At 38.2% G+C, this 13,481-nt stretch overlaps 1 protein-coding gene across 2 annotated transcripts in view; it reads right to left on the minus strand.

The window, feature by feature from the left end:
- Positions 1 to 12,103, minus strand: part of osbpl8 (oxysterol binding protein-like 8) — an 84,934-nt gene extending 72,831 nt beyond the window's left edge. For both annotated transcript variants that reach the window (XM_056245300.1, XM_056245299.1), the window contains exon 1: positions 11,784 to 12,103. The gene's annotated coding sequence lies outside the window, so the exon portion shown is untranslated. The remainder of the gene's footprint in view (positions 1 to 11,783) is intronic.
- Positions 12,104 to 13,481: the final 1,378 nt, after the last annotated feature.

Raw genomic sequence — 13,481 nt, forward strand, 5'->3', positions numbered from 1 at the left:
TATAAATTTTTTTTTTCATTTAGTTTTACACTGCTTGATCAGCAGATGGTGCTGCCAGCCTGCCACCATAGACTGTATGTCTGCCCATATACATACACACACACATATAATACACTAAATTATTTATATACTACGCAAGTCATGCAGCAGTGCCATCTATCTTTATTTCGCGATCCATTTTTTTTCGACCTCGATGCGTTTCGTCACGTTTTGTATCGCGATATTTTGTCAAACGATATTTCGTCCCATCCCTACAGGACATATATTGCTAACGAGGTAATTGTCTCATTTAGTATCACCAAACAGAATTTACAAAAATAAAGTTTCAAACACTCATCCCACTGGTCAGATGAACTGCTAACTAATACTAAAACTATTAAAAACTTTGTTAATTTAAATAAAAAGACAAAAAATGTAACTAAATGAAAATTAGACATGTTGAAGCACTATATCATTATTTACTACTGTAATGATTGGTTATTATTTATATTTATAGGATTAATCAATTATTCAGAAAATAATCAATGGATTAACATTATATGGAACATTATATAGAATAGGGGGAATATAGAATTAGATTATTCGATTAATAATAATAATGATAACAAAAAAATAAATAGATGAATCGATTGAAAAAATAATCGTTAGTTTATCGTTAGTACACACTACACAGCCCTAATTCATACAGTGTTGAAATGGTATACATGTCCAGAGATTTCTGCATTTTCCTGTGTGACGGAGGAGTTCTGCACTCGACAGGACACTCATTTGTAGAGCGAGATGTTGCACCTCCATTTTTCATGCATCCGTCACATATGTGGGTATGCAAGTTTTGGGTATGGGTTTGCTGACGTCATTACCAAAGCACCCCATCCAGATAGTAGGGGTGTGCAAAAAAATCGATTCACATTTGAATCGCGATTCAATCTTTACCGATTCAGAATCGATTCATAGAATTCCAAAAATCGATTCTTTTTTTTTCTTTTTTTTTATGGCTTGCACGGGCGGAGTGGCAATCGGCTGAGTCAGGACTTTTACCGGTGGTTCGGTAGTGTTTCGAGGCTGCGAGGGCCGGTCTGATAAATAGTTACATTGCAAGTTCTTGCCGCCCGCTGGTCAAACTGTGCAGCCTCTCTGCTCAACCCGTAAATAAATGCATCGATCCGCAGATCTTATGTTTGAGTTCTGTAGATCTTTTGCCAAGCGTGTCAGAGGTTACGGGTTCTAAACCGCACTCGTATAGTTTTTTCTCTCTCTCATCAAAACCGAATATGTTCATCACGTTTGTGTGCATTTTATTTTGAGATTTCACCGGAATCACAACGGCGATATGAAGCGCGCGTCCGAGTGAAGACTGCGCGAGCCACAGAGAACACTGTATCCATGACACTGATAGCAGCGGCAACGAGCGCTGACAGCGCTCAGCTTGATTTCAAAAACAACAGATCTCTTATTTAATAGCGAACTAAATGAATGCTCTGCTAGTTAACTGGAGATACCCGCAAATTACGCCTATGAACGACTTCACTGGATCTAAACAAATCAATCTAACCATAGATGTTACCAGTAGCGGTGGCTTTTTAAAATCTATTTAAAATTATTTCGCAAGGGTTCTATGACATTAGTATATTTTTAGGAAGTTCAATGTGCCCAGTCGAGTTCACATTTCAACAGTCAGCCTGGTAGCTGAAGTAGTCCTTAAACCACATTTAGCATAATTGTTTGTTTGATCTGACTACAGCACTTTAAAGCTAAATGTAAAAGCTTTTTATTTAAGTTTTATTTTAAACTTGAATTAAATGTATTTGAAAGCTGCCCAAAGCTTGGCACTTTGCACTTTTTAGTTGCAAAAGTTTTTATTTTTGTATGAAGACATAAAGTAATATCAAACTACATTTAATTTGTTGTTTTTTTCTTTTAAATTGTGTCTACTGCAGTCAATCACGTAGGAAAAAGTAAACTACATTTATATACTGTGAATCGTTTTTTGAATCGTTTTTTGAATCGAAAATCGATTTTGAATCGAATCTTGAGACAAAAAATCGGTATCGAATCGAATCGAATCGTGACATTTTCTGAATCGTGCACCCCTACCAGATAGGTTGGTTATGTCTGGACACACAAATCTTATCTGATCACTTGCAATTAATAGTGCGGACAGTCTGCCTGAAAAGATCTGATTTGCCTGCAATCTGAACGTAGCCTGGGGCCGGTTTCACAGAGCTATAATAGACCGGTCTATAGTGTTAGACAAGTCAGATTTGCTCATAGACTAGTCTAATGCAAGTTTCACAAAAATAAAGACACCTTGGGCCGGTTTCACAAAGATAGACTTTGACTACGGCTTAGATATAGTAGACTTCAGATAGACATCTAAATCAGACCGTTGCACAAAGCACTTAAGATAGTCAGTAGGGCTGGGCGATAAAACGATAACGATATGTATCGCGATAGACACGTGAACGATATCAATAAAAAATGTGTTCGATAAAACGTTCGATAATTTTTTTTTTTCCTTCGTCGGAAGAAACCACAGGTTGCGAAGCAAGTTTGGTTGCATTAACAAAGGCACTCGCTCTCTGGTAACCTAGCAACGTAGGGAGTGACAAGCTCAGGCAATCATGTAACGTGTCAGTTTGGTTGCGCCATAGACATATTTATTATGTCTATGGGTTGCGCCATCGAAAAAAAGGTTGTTTGCGCCATCGTTGTCTCGTGCTGCTGCTGGGTTCCTCATCAGTAACCGGCGATTGATAAGCAGAAAATGAGTGCCCTTCATCTGCATGCCATGCAGGCTAGAATTGCGAAACATTATTGGATAATTCGCTCTATTCGCGTTTGATGTGAACACAGCATAATGAACAGGCTGCGATGTCAAGATTGCAATACTGGAGTGTGTGTGTGTGTGTGTGTGTGTGCGGCGCGCGCGCGAGAGAGAGAGACACGCGGGCGCGATCGAACAGTGGAGACATAAAAACATACTCCGTCATTTTGTTAATACAGGACATCAGTCAGTCTGCAAAGTGTTTACAATATTTGTGTAGGCCTATACTCGCAATAAAACACAACATTGTCCTTTTGTCACACTGTATTTCTTGTCAAACTGTAGCCTACAACTGTACACACCGTTTTAAAAGCAAAACATATTTATCCAACCCCGTTGTAAAACAGTCTGTGTTCCATCTTTTGGACATTCATCATATGGCATTGGTTTTCATTTCTTGCCCTCAAAACAGAGCACTAATCTGTTTATTTTGAAGTTACACATTGATTAAAAAAGAAAATTAAATTTGTTGGTAGTATTATTTTATACGGAAATCAATTATTTATAATTCTGATGAGAATAAAGTTAGGGTTAATTAAAATTAAGGAAAACAAATATATTGATCTGAAATATAGCAAATTAATTTTAAATTCATTCAGGTACAATTACCAAACATATCTCATATCTATCTTTTTATTAGTTTAATTAATAAACCAATTATATAAAACTATTATCAGTGCACTATAAATAAACTGGTTCTATGCCTTTATTAATAAAACTTATTTAAAAAATACAAGGCTTAAGACATTTATAAAAATGCCTTCTATATTTCTGTTTTGCTTTTCACTCCATTGTACCGAAATCGTACCGAACCGTGATGTCTAAAAAAAAAAATCAAGCAGGGGGCATGTACTATCACAAACCCCCACCACCCACGTCCCGCCGCGCCACTGTCACCTTTTTTACTCTGAGGAGTTTGCAGGTCTGATTGTGAATTTAGACTTATGTTTACATTTTAATTATTTGAGTTTTCCATGGTTGTGTTGACATTTCTGTCTTGGGATTGTAATCAGAGGAAGGTTAAGTTTAAAATAAAAATGTTTAAATGTAATATATTTTTTCTCCTGGTCCTTATTTTAAATGGGTCATAAAAAAATCAATAATTATCGATATCGACCGATATGAAACACTGATATCGTGATACAGTTTTCAGCCATATCGCCCAGCCCTAAGTCAGACTATCTTAAGTAGGACTACACTGCAATGCATTCTGGGTAAAATAAGACACTTTTCAAAACAAAAAACATGGCGGATCGAGTAAGTGCATTCAACCGCTCAGTGCAGTTTACCCCAGCGGAAAATATGTGTGTGTTGGAGGAGTATAACAGTCACAAGGACATTTTACTTGGGAAATTTAGCGGAGAATGTAGTAACAAGAAGAAATGTTTAATTTGGACAAAGATTGCTACGACAGTTAACAGCGTTAATCCGACCTTTGAGTGTCAGCGTTAAAGACGTACAGAAAAGATACAAAAACATGGTACAAGATGCCAAAAAAGAAATAACCGACCCTGGTAGGGCTGTTGGAACGAATTCCGAAATTCGAATAGAATTCGAATATTAAAAAAATCAATACTATTCGAATGCTGAAGTTACTATTCGAATATTGTTTTTTTATGTATATTTTAATTTTTTTATATATATAAACAGGAAAGAGGCCGCACTATGCATAAATTGTTTTATTTGCACAAACGCGTTTCAAGAAGGCACGCGCCGAAACGCGTTTGTGCAAATAAAACAATTTATGCATAGTGCGGCCTCTTTCCTGTTTAACGTTATATATTCTAATCATCAGGCCAGCATTCTTAAAGTTTAAGTTTAATCATTGAGTGAAGCCTGCTCCCATTCCTATTCATTAATTTTTTTTATATGGAATCTTGCCTTTCTCGCCACCTTGACTTACACACATGTGAAAATGAAATGCTTTTGTTTCGTCTGATGAACAATAACGTTTTTGAATCGTAACACAATTGTGCACGTTATCCACGCTGTATCATCATAACAATACTGTCAAAAATGGTAAATGTTTAACAACGTAAAAAAGCGCCCGTAAAGCGCAAATATGGACAGAACGTGTAACAACAACCACATGCTATTGGCATTGGCGATCCATAAGCCTGAGTAATGTCGTAAATATTAATAATAGGATGAATTTGAGCATTTAATATTCGAATATTAAATAAAATAAGGAATGGAATTCGAATAGTATTATAGAGGAAGATTGACAACCCTAGACCCTGGTCCAGCTTGCCTGTCGAGAAACACATTATTCACTCCTCACTGACATCCCGGCTCTGGGTTACTGTTCTGTCCACACAAGCTCTGTAAACTGGAGGAAAGTCCACACCATTAACCTCAGCTGACACCACAGCACAGACTGAGCTGGCGGCACAATAACAGACTCAAGAAAAGGCATGCCGTGTGCTTATAAATCAAACAACTCATGACCCCGAGGCTGTGTTACAGAAACGTCCCATCTTAAGTTTCTAGTTCGAATCTGGCACTTGATCCTCATTTTGTCCAAGATTGTGTTGCTGTCGGGTGGCTACTTTTCAAAAAAATGGTGTCAAAGTTGATATTGTGGCTTTATAGATGGTCAGACACTTGCATGTGTTATTATATTATTAACATTTGACCAAAATCAAGCTCATATGGAGTTCAAATGTCAGACATACGTGTTTTGTCCGTCATTAGAAGGGCCACATCTGAGGCAGTAAGTGCATTGTATTTAGGGTTGCCGCGGTGAGGAAAATTTCCCACCGGTTAATCGACGTTTGACAACACCGGTAATCCCGGTGTCACCGTGGTGGGCGGGGCGGGGGGGTTAAAAAGCTTTTACAGAGCTGCCAACTCTCACGCATTGGCCGCGAGACACACGCATTTGATTGCTTTCACACGCTCTCACGCCACACTCCCGATTTCTCACGCATGAAGTGTCAACCTGGGGTGCGTTTCCCGGAAGCATCGTTAGCCAACTATGGTCGCAAGTTGGTCGCAAATCCCATTGAACTCTATTGGTAATGACGGAACTTGCGACCATAGTTGGCTAACGATGCTTTCGGGAAACGCACCCCTGGTCGGTCAAATGCCTGGAAGATGAGTTTATCTATATATTTACCTGTTGAGCCACTCGTGATCGACTAATTATACCGCAAAATAGTTAAAATCTCCTGGAATCTAGAGCGAGCGCGCACGCGAGACAGAGATTGTGCTTCAAACCGCGTAGCGCGCGCGTACGGGAGAGAGGGAAAGCCAGCGAGAGACCTTGCGTGTGTAAGTGCCCCCCGCCCCCACGGCCGGAAAAGTCTCACTCCAAGCTAAACTCAAAAGTTGGCAGCTCTGGCTTTTAAATGCGTGCGCGTTATACTTTCACTTTTGAAATAAGCTTTTCTGTTATTTGACTCGTTCTCATCTCCACACGTGCTAAATGGAATCCTGATGCTTGCTGATCTGTGACGTGACTAGCTCTTGGCACGCACTGCGCAGTTCAGTTTTTAATTATAATGTATGCTCTCTTCTGAACTACATCATTGATAATTATTATTTTTAATTAATTCAAATAAATATTTTTAGCAAAAACGAATACTTTAAAAAAGTCAAGACATCGCGGTGTCACGGTGGGAAAGTGATGTCACCGGTGATGAGGCTTAAAACCGGTAACACCGTCAACACCGTCTATCGCGGCAAGCCTAATTGTATTGTGTTTTTATCAACTTACAGGTAATAAAGTTTACTGTAGGTATACAGGAACTCATTCTGTCATTTGCCCAACATCTCGTTAAAAAAGATGAAGTGCTTTGCATAGGCTGTTTAACAGTAGTATTAGCTATGACTCGATGACAAATGCTAGACTAAGACACTCCTCTTCTCAAATACATAAAACACACACACACATATACACTCACCTAAAGGATTATTAGGAGCACCATTCTAATACGGTGTTTGACCCCCTTTCGCCTTCAGAACTGCCTTAATTCTACGTGGCATTGATTCAACAAGATGCTGAAAGCATTCTTTAGAAATGTTGGCCCATTTTGATAGGATAGCGTCTTGCAGTTGATGGAGATTTGTGGGATGCACATCCAGGGCACGAAGCTCCCGTTCCACCACATCCCAAAGATGCTCTATTGGGTTGAGATCTGGTGACTGTGGAGGCCATTTTAGTACAGTGAACTCATTGTCATGTTCAAGAAACCAATTTGAAATGATTCGAGCTTTGTGACATGGTGCATTATCCTACTGGAAGTAGCCATCAAAGGATGGGTACATGGTGGCCATAAAGGGATGGACATGGTCAGAAACAATGCTCAGGTAGGCCGTGGCATTTAAACGATGCCCAATTGGCACTAAGGGGCCTAAAGTGTGCCAAGAAAACATCCCCCACACCATTACACCACCACCACCAGCCTGCACAGTGGTAACAAGGCATGATGGATCCATGTTCTCATTCTGTTTACGCCAAATTCTGACTCTACCACCTGAATGTCTCAACAGAAATCGAGACTCATCAGACCAGGCAACATTTTTCCAGTCTTCAACTGTCCAATTTTGGAGAATGGAGATATGACAGTCATAATAATTATTTTAAAAAAGATATTTGGCCAATGAACAAACACCGAGTAACCACAACACTCTTCACTTCTGCACTAATTTAGCTTATACTTGAAACTTGGCATTTTGCTCTGGAAATTTTGTTGGCTCTTATGAGAAATTGCTTGTGGTTAATTATGCTCTTTTGTAAATTACTTTGGCTAAAAGCATCTGCTAAATCTGGCTTTCCTGTAGCTCTAACAGTACAGCGTTGGCGCTTGCAACACCAAGGTCATGGGTTCAATTCCCAGGGAAAGCAAGAAATGATAAGAATGTAAATGTGTACCTTGAAATGCAATGTAAGTCACTTTGGATAAAATCGTCAGCCAAATGCATAAAAAAATGAAAATGCAAATAAATAAATGCAAAAGCAGCATGTTCTGCACAGGCAAGTACCAGTCACATTTTCTACAGAAAAATTACAAATCCACATAAAACGTTTCTATTACATTAAACACTTCATCTCAGGAAGGGTTTGAATCAGATTATATGTGCATTTCCTGTTTTAAGGGTTTCGAGATCAACATGAAACAGGAAACAGCTTCTGTTCTCACCTGATGTCTGTATCATTTCTTACAATGAAGCATTTCTAACACGCGTTTATGAATCTACCCGTCACATAATGACACACAAATCGTCGTCTTATTATTAAACAGCTATAGAGCAGCACTGATTCACACATTTTCCAAGGTACTCAGGCCAGTTTCACTCTCTCAAATCACGAAAGGCAGCTTCAGATCTCAGACGCCCCTCACAGGTTTGACATTCAGAGTCTTGTGAAGGACACAAGAGAAACCATAATGAAGCTGACGGATTTAATGAGGATTAAATCTCCATTTGATTTGGTATTCAGGCAAAACTGAAGGCACTATCGAGAGATTACGGCCACAGTCTTAAGGGCGTCCGTGTCAGCAGGACGGATCATTAATATAAACGAAGCGTTGCAGTGACTCTGCTGGGGTGCCGAGGGTTTGCACCTGAGCTCCTGCCTCATGACCAGCCCAAAATAGCTGTGAATTTGTAAGCTGGACATTACCATTTGGTACTAGAGAGATTCAATTGTTAATTGTTAACAAACGTGCCTTTGAAAGATTCATTAAGTAGAGATGCACTGTTCGGCAGGCCGTTTTTTTGTTTTGTTTTAATTTGGCCAATCTCTGTTCTGGACTCTGTACACAAACGGCAATGCAATCACTTCCCAAAATGTCATTTGTGTGGAAATATTACGAAGTCTGTAAACAGGACGTTAGCAGGCCAGACGGGACACTCAAAAGAGGAGAGGAGAGCAGAAAATACTGTACCAGGCTCACGGTGCTCGAAATATTGGATGAAAAATATAAATACTGTCTGAATTGAGGGTGGGGGTTTATATGAATGTATCTCTGAAGAAAACGCTTCGATGCATTTTCTTTTCCCCTTACCTCCGTATAAAGTAGAGTTTATAAGCACAGTGCTGTTTTTGCTTAAACAAAGACAAAAAAATATTTAAAAATCAGCAACTGGTATCTGATTCAGCCCATTTGCTCATAAAAAGATCAGAATCAGCCATAAAAAGATCATGATCAGTGCATCACTAATTACAAGAGTCGTTTGTTGTGAATGGGACTACACTGGTCACGTACGTCTGTTGAAGTCCAACTATAAACCTCAGTTTGTCAGGAACTAGATCTTCCAGCTTCTAATATAAAATGCATTATACAATTGCATCCACAATTGATTTAGATTCACTCGTCAGCTGCTAACACAATGCAAAATAAGACGACAAACACACCAGCAGCGTCAATAACGCACAACAACGCAGGAATGGAAACTCTATTTGACATGCAAATGACGATCACTGTCTCTCGTAATGTTGTACACATCCACACTTTCCGACGAAGCAAACAATCTGTTGGGAAACTGCTGATGAATAATGAGGCGACAATGACATAAACATCACATTCTTTTGAAGTTTGGATCCTGAACACAGATCTATATCAGAGTCGGAAGACAGTGTTGACATCTGAGGTGTACAACACGCTATGGGTTTAGGATGACTAGCAGTTGTTACTGCTAATACTTCTCCTTAAGATGCACTCTCTTCTATGGGACTTTGTTACAACATTGAAACTCTTACAGGTGCTCCACCTCACATTTCACAACCTCATTCCAACAATGTGACACAGAAAGCTATGTGGAAGTGTGCGCTCAGGTTTCTGAACGCCTCTAAAGGGGAAAGTGGAAACATGAACCTTTACGCAAAGGTCAAAGATACACACAAAAGCATGATCCGCATCAGGATTCTGGTGCGGGCGTGTATCCGTGCTCGTCTAATCTAAGACATTAAAGCACGAAACAACAAAACAGGCAAAACTGTGCGAATGACACTAAGTTTTGTGGTCAAATTAAATGGCCATGTTACTGAATGCTAATTAACTAGATCATTTTGTGAGGCTGCTTCTAATGACACACATTTACTGTTATTACACAGTAATTTAGTACGTTGTTATCCATTAATTAGGCTACTTTTATGGTAATTAAAGATTTACCACACATCACATAGAAATCATCACACTGGGATAAGGTACCGGTCGCCAACATGATGTGGTTTACTTTGTATTTCTTTGCCAGAAATGTACAATGGTAACCATTGCTTCACCATATTTATTTTTTTAAAAAGAAAGAAAAAAAGGGTCCTTTACAAAAAATAAATCAAAATAATACTGTAATAAGCTAGTACCATGGCTTACTGGTGGATGAAGATTGTAATACAATGATACTTTGCTATAGGCTACATCATAATACTGCTTGATTATCATAATCATATAGGCCTAACATGTCATGTGAGGTTCAAAATGTTACTTGAAAGGGTTAGTTCACCCAAAAATTAAAATTATCCCATAATTTACTCACCCTCAAGCCATCCTAGGTGTATATGACTTTCTTCTTCTTATATTAAAAAAATACCCTGGCTCTTCCAAGCTTTATAATGGGAGTGTATGGTACCTTAGACTTTAAAGCCCAAAAAACACATCCATGTGAGAAAAATATCCACTTTAACTTTATAAACTATAATCAATGCGGTGGAAGAGTGACCTCTGACCCGATGCAGAGATAGAGCAAAACAAATTAGAAGTCTAAAACATTTAATTTGTAAAGAGAAATGTGTGAGGAGCTTGAGTTTGTTAGTTTGAACCGCGAGAGGCGTCGACTCTCACCTAAGCTTACGCTACTCCTACATCATACGTCACGCGTCGGGTCAGAGGTCACTCTCCCATCGGAACTAGACTCGAGTACGGCCGTTACTGGAGGCCAGTGATGATAGTTTATTAAGTTAGAAATATGGATATTTTCTTACAAAAACGCATCGCTTCGCTTCAGAAGGCCTTTATTAACACCCTGGAGCCGTATGAGTTACTTTGATGATGGATGGATCCAATATTTGGGCTTCAAAATCTAAGGTACCATTCACTCCCATTATAAAGCTAGGAAGAGACAGGATATTTTTTTACTCCGATTGTGCTTTGCAGAAAGAAGAAAGTCAATTAAATTACAGGAGTAAATTACAGGATAATTTTCATTTTTGGGTGAACTAACCCAAATGACACCATGGAATTACCATTACGGTAGTGTCCAAAAAATGTGATAGAATGAAAAAATGTGATAGTTTGTTATACTGTACAGCCTGTCCATGGCGCTTTATGAAAAATGGGGCAGAACACGTTGTTTGAAGAAGACCCCCTATTTGTTTATTATGATTTCACTTTCATAACAATGGTATTGTAAACTCTGGTTAACCCTTGTAAATATTTATAAAGGACATCTGCATTCCAGATAAATATTATTGTTTATGTTAGGGACAAAAACAGCCCGAGTGTGTCACGTTAGCTATTACATAACATACATGCTCACTGCAATGAAACCACTAAAAACAACCTTTTCGTATAGATTTGAAGACATTAAAATTTAAAACGCACAGAAAATTCGATCTAAATGATGGGGATGATCCATACATGCATATGTCCATCAGGAGCCAACGTATACCATGGAATATTGGACATGTCCAAAACACTGGTACTACTACTATGCTTTTCCGTGGTATTTTGGGATAGTAATGGTGCACGTGCTGTTGATGACCAAAATACAATCTAGGTTGACAGCTGACTGTATTTTGAGAGACCAATATGTATTTATATTGCGCAAAATATGCTGCATAAGCCAATGATTCCCGCCCAAAGACGCAGCAAGCGCGGATGATGCTCAAACCTGTGGCCCAAACATGTTGTCTAGATAGGCAGCTCACTAGGTTTTAAGACACAGCCAGTAGAGTGCAGTCTACGGGTTATTCGTACAGAAATGTAGAATTACAGTCAGAAACATAAACACCAACCTTAAATGTCTGAAGTCCTCCTGACGGAAAACACGGGCTTGAGAGAATTGAGAGAATAAGGTCAAATGTGAATTGTGTACGTTAGATTGCGTCGTCTGAGGAGAATCCGTCTGTCAGTCCATCAGTAAATGGGTTAAAACTTCTCAGACGTATTCTGACAGGTACGATCCTACATAGGCAGGGGAGATCTAAAACGCTCTAACTGTCAACCACAAACGCGTTTTGTTGAAATATTAAAGCCATGAAGTGCTATACTACTGGCCGCCTTCGATCGCACGTCTGTCTTCCTTCTTCAGCGCGACTGTTTATCTGTGATCGTTGAGTTCTGTCTGTCTGCCGCGCTCGAGGGATCGGCGTTCGACTGAGCTAAAATTTAAAAAAAAAACGCACGAAAGCAGGTCTGGAATCAGTTCTCTGAGATGGAACACGAAATGACGCCAGTTTGATTTAAACATTCAGGCAGACCGCAGATCAGTTGACTGTTTTTCCGGCTGTTAGGCGGAGCCTGTTACGTATCCAGAGGAGCCTTTAATCAAAAATCATATTAAAAGTCTAAGGTGTTGTGAACCTGTAATGTTACTGAAGATCATAGATATAACTGAAGATGGCCCATATCCTTATGTTTCATATGTAACGTATGTGTTTACTGTTTTATTTTTTAAACAGATTTTTTTTTAATGGAATGTGCAATACAAATTATACAATGTCACAAAATATTTTACACAAATATTTGCAGAATAAATTTGGACCAGATCTAAAGAATTTGAACATTTTCACTCACATAACTTTTATTTTGGTTAACATGGCATGATAGCATACTAATGAACATGGAAAGGGCTAGATAATAAATATATAATATATAAATACATAAGGAATCCAATGCTGCCACCACGTGGTAATGAGCGTCCAAAACAGGGCAAAGAAATAAAATAAAATAAAAACATTTGACGACATTCCATCTGACAGCCATGACGTAACCACGTTGCATTCATGGTTGCATTTCATATCAGTCCATGAACGGAGGATGATGAGCAAAATATTTAGGGCAAAATAAATAAAAATACAACTGTTTCAAAGATAAGGGTTAAAAAAGGATACGCACATGTAGAACAGACTTGTATATATTTATATAAAGTAGGATGATGACGTAATGCAGCAACAGTAGTAAAGGCAAAGCAGATGATAACATTGTGAATGACATCGGTTTTATGTCCAAATTAAAATTAAAAACATTTCTTAGCCATCGGTGCATTCATTGATATCAGTTGCTCTTTCTGTGATCTCTGTTTTGATCTTGTTGTAATTATAAGCCCCTGAGAATAGATTCTGGATATTTTATATCGTATGAATTCTGATGTATCTTAAATATTTGAGAATGCAATTCTTGGTTTTATAGGTTATAATAAAACAAGAAATAAATGTATATTCGATCAATCCTCTCTTTTTTTTGGCTAAATATTGTGTACATACACGGTTTAACCTATTTTATGCATTTTTATGATTCGACTAATTATCATTGTGTAGAATGTGAAATTGAAAAATATATATATTTTGGTTATTATTGATGTTTCTATTAAATAATGCTCTTTTATTGATTCTTTTTTTTAAAACGCCATGGGAATAAGGCACTCTAAAACTGATAATAATAATATTTAAGAATATAAGAATACTGAATATATATATACAGAAAATTTAAAT

Source organism: Rhinichthys klamathensis, unplaced genomic scaffold (assembly GCF_029890125.1).
Source record: "Rhinichthys klamathensis goyatoka isolate OS25496 unplaced genomic scaffold, OSU_Roscu_1.1 h1tg000029l_1, whole genome shotgun sequence".
Taxonomy (NCBI): domain Eukaryota; kingdom Metazoa; phylum Chordata; class Actinopteri; order Cypriniformes; family Leuciscidae; genus Rhinichthys; species Rhinichthys klamathensis.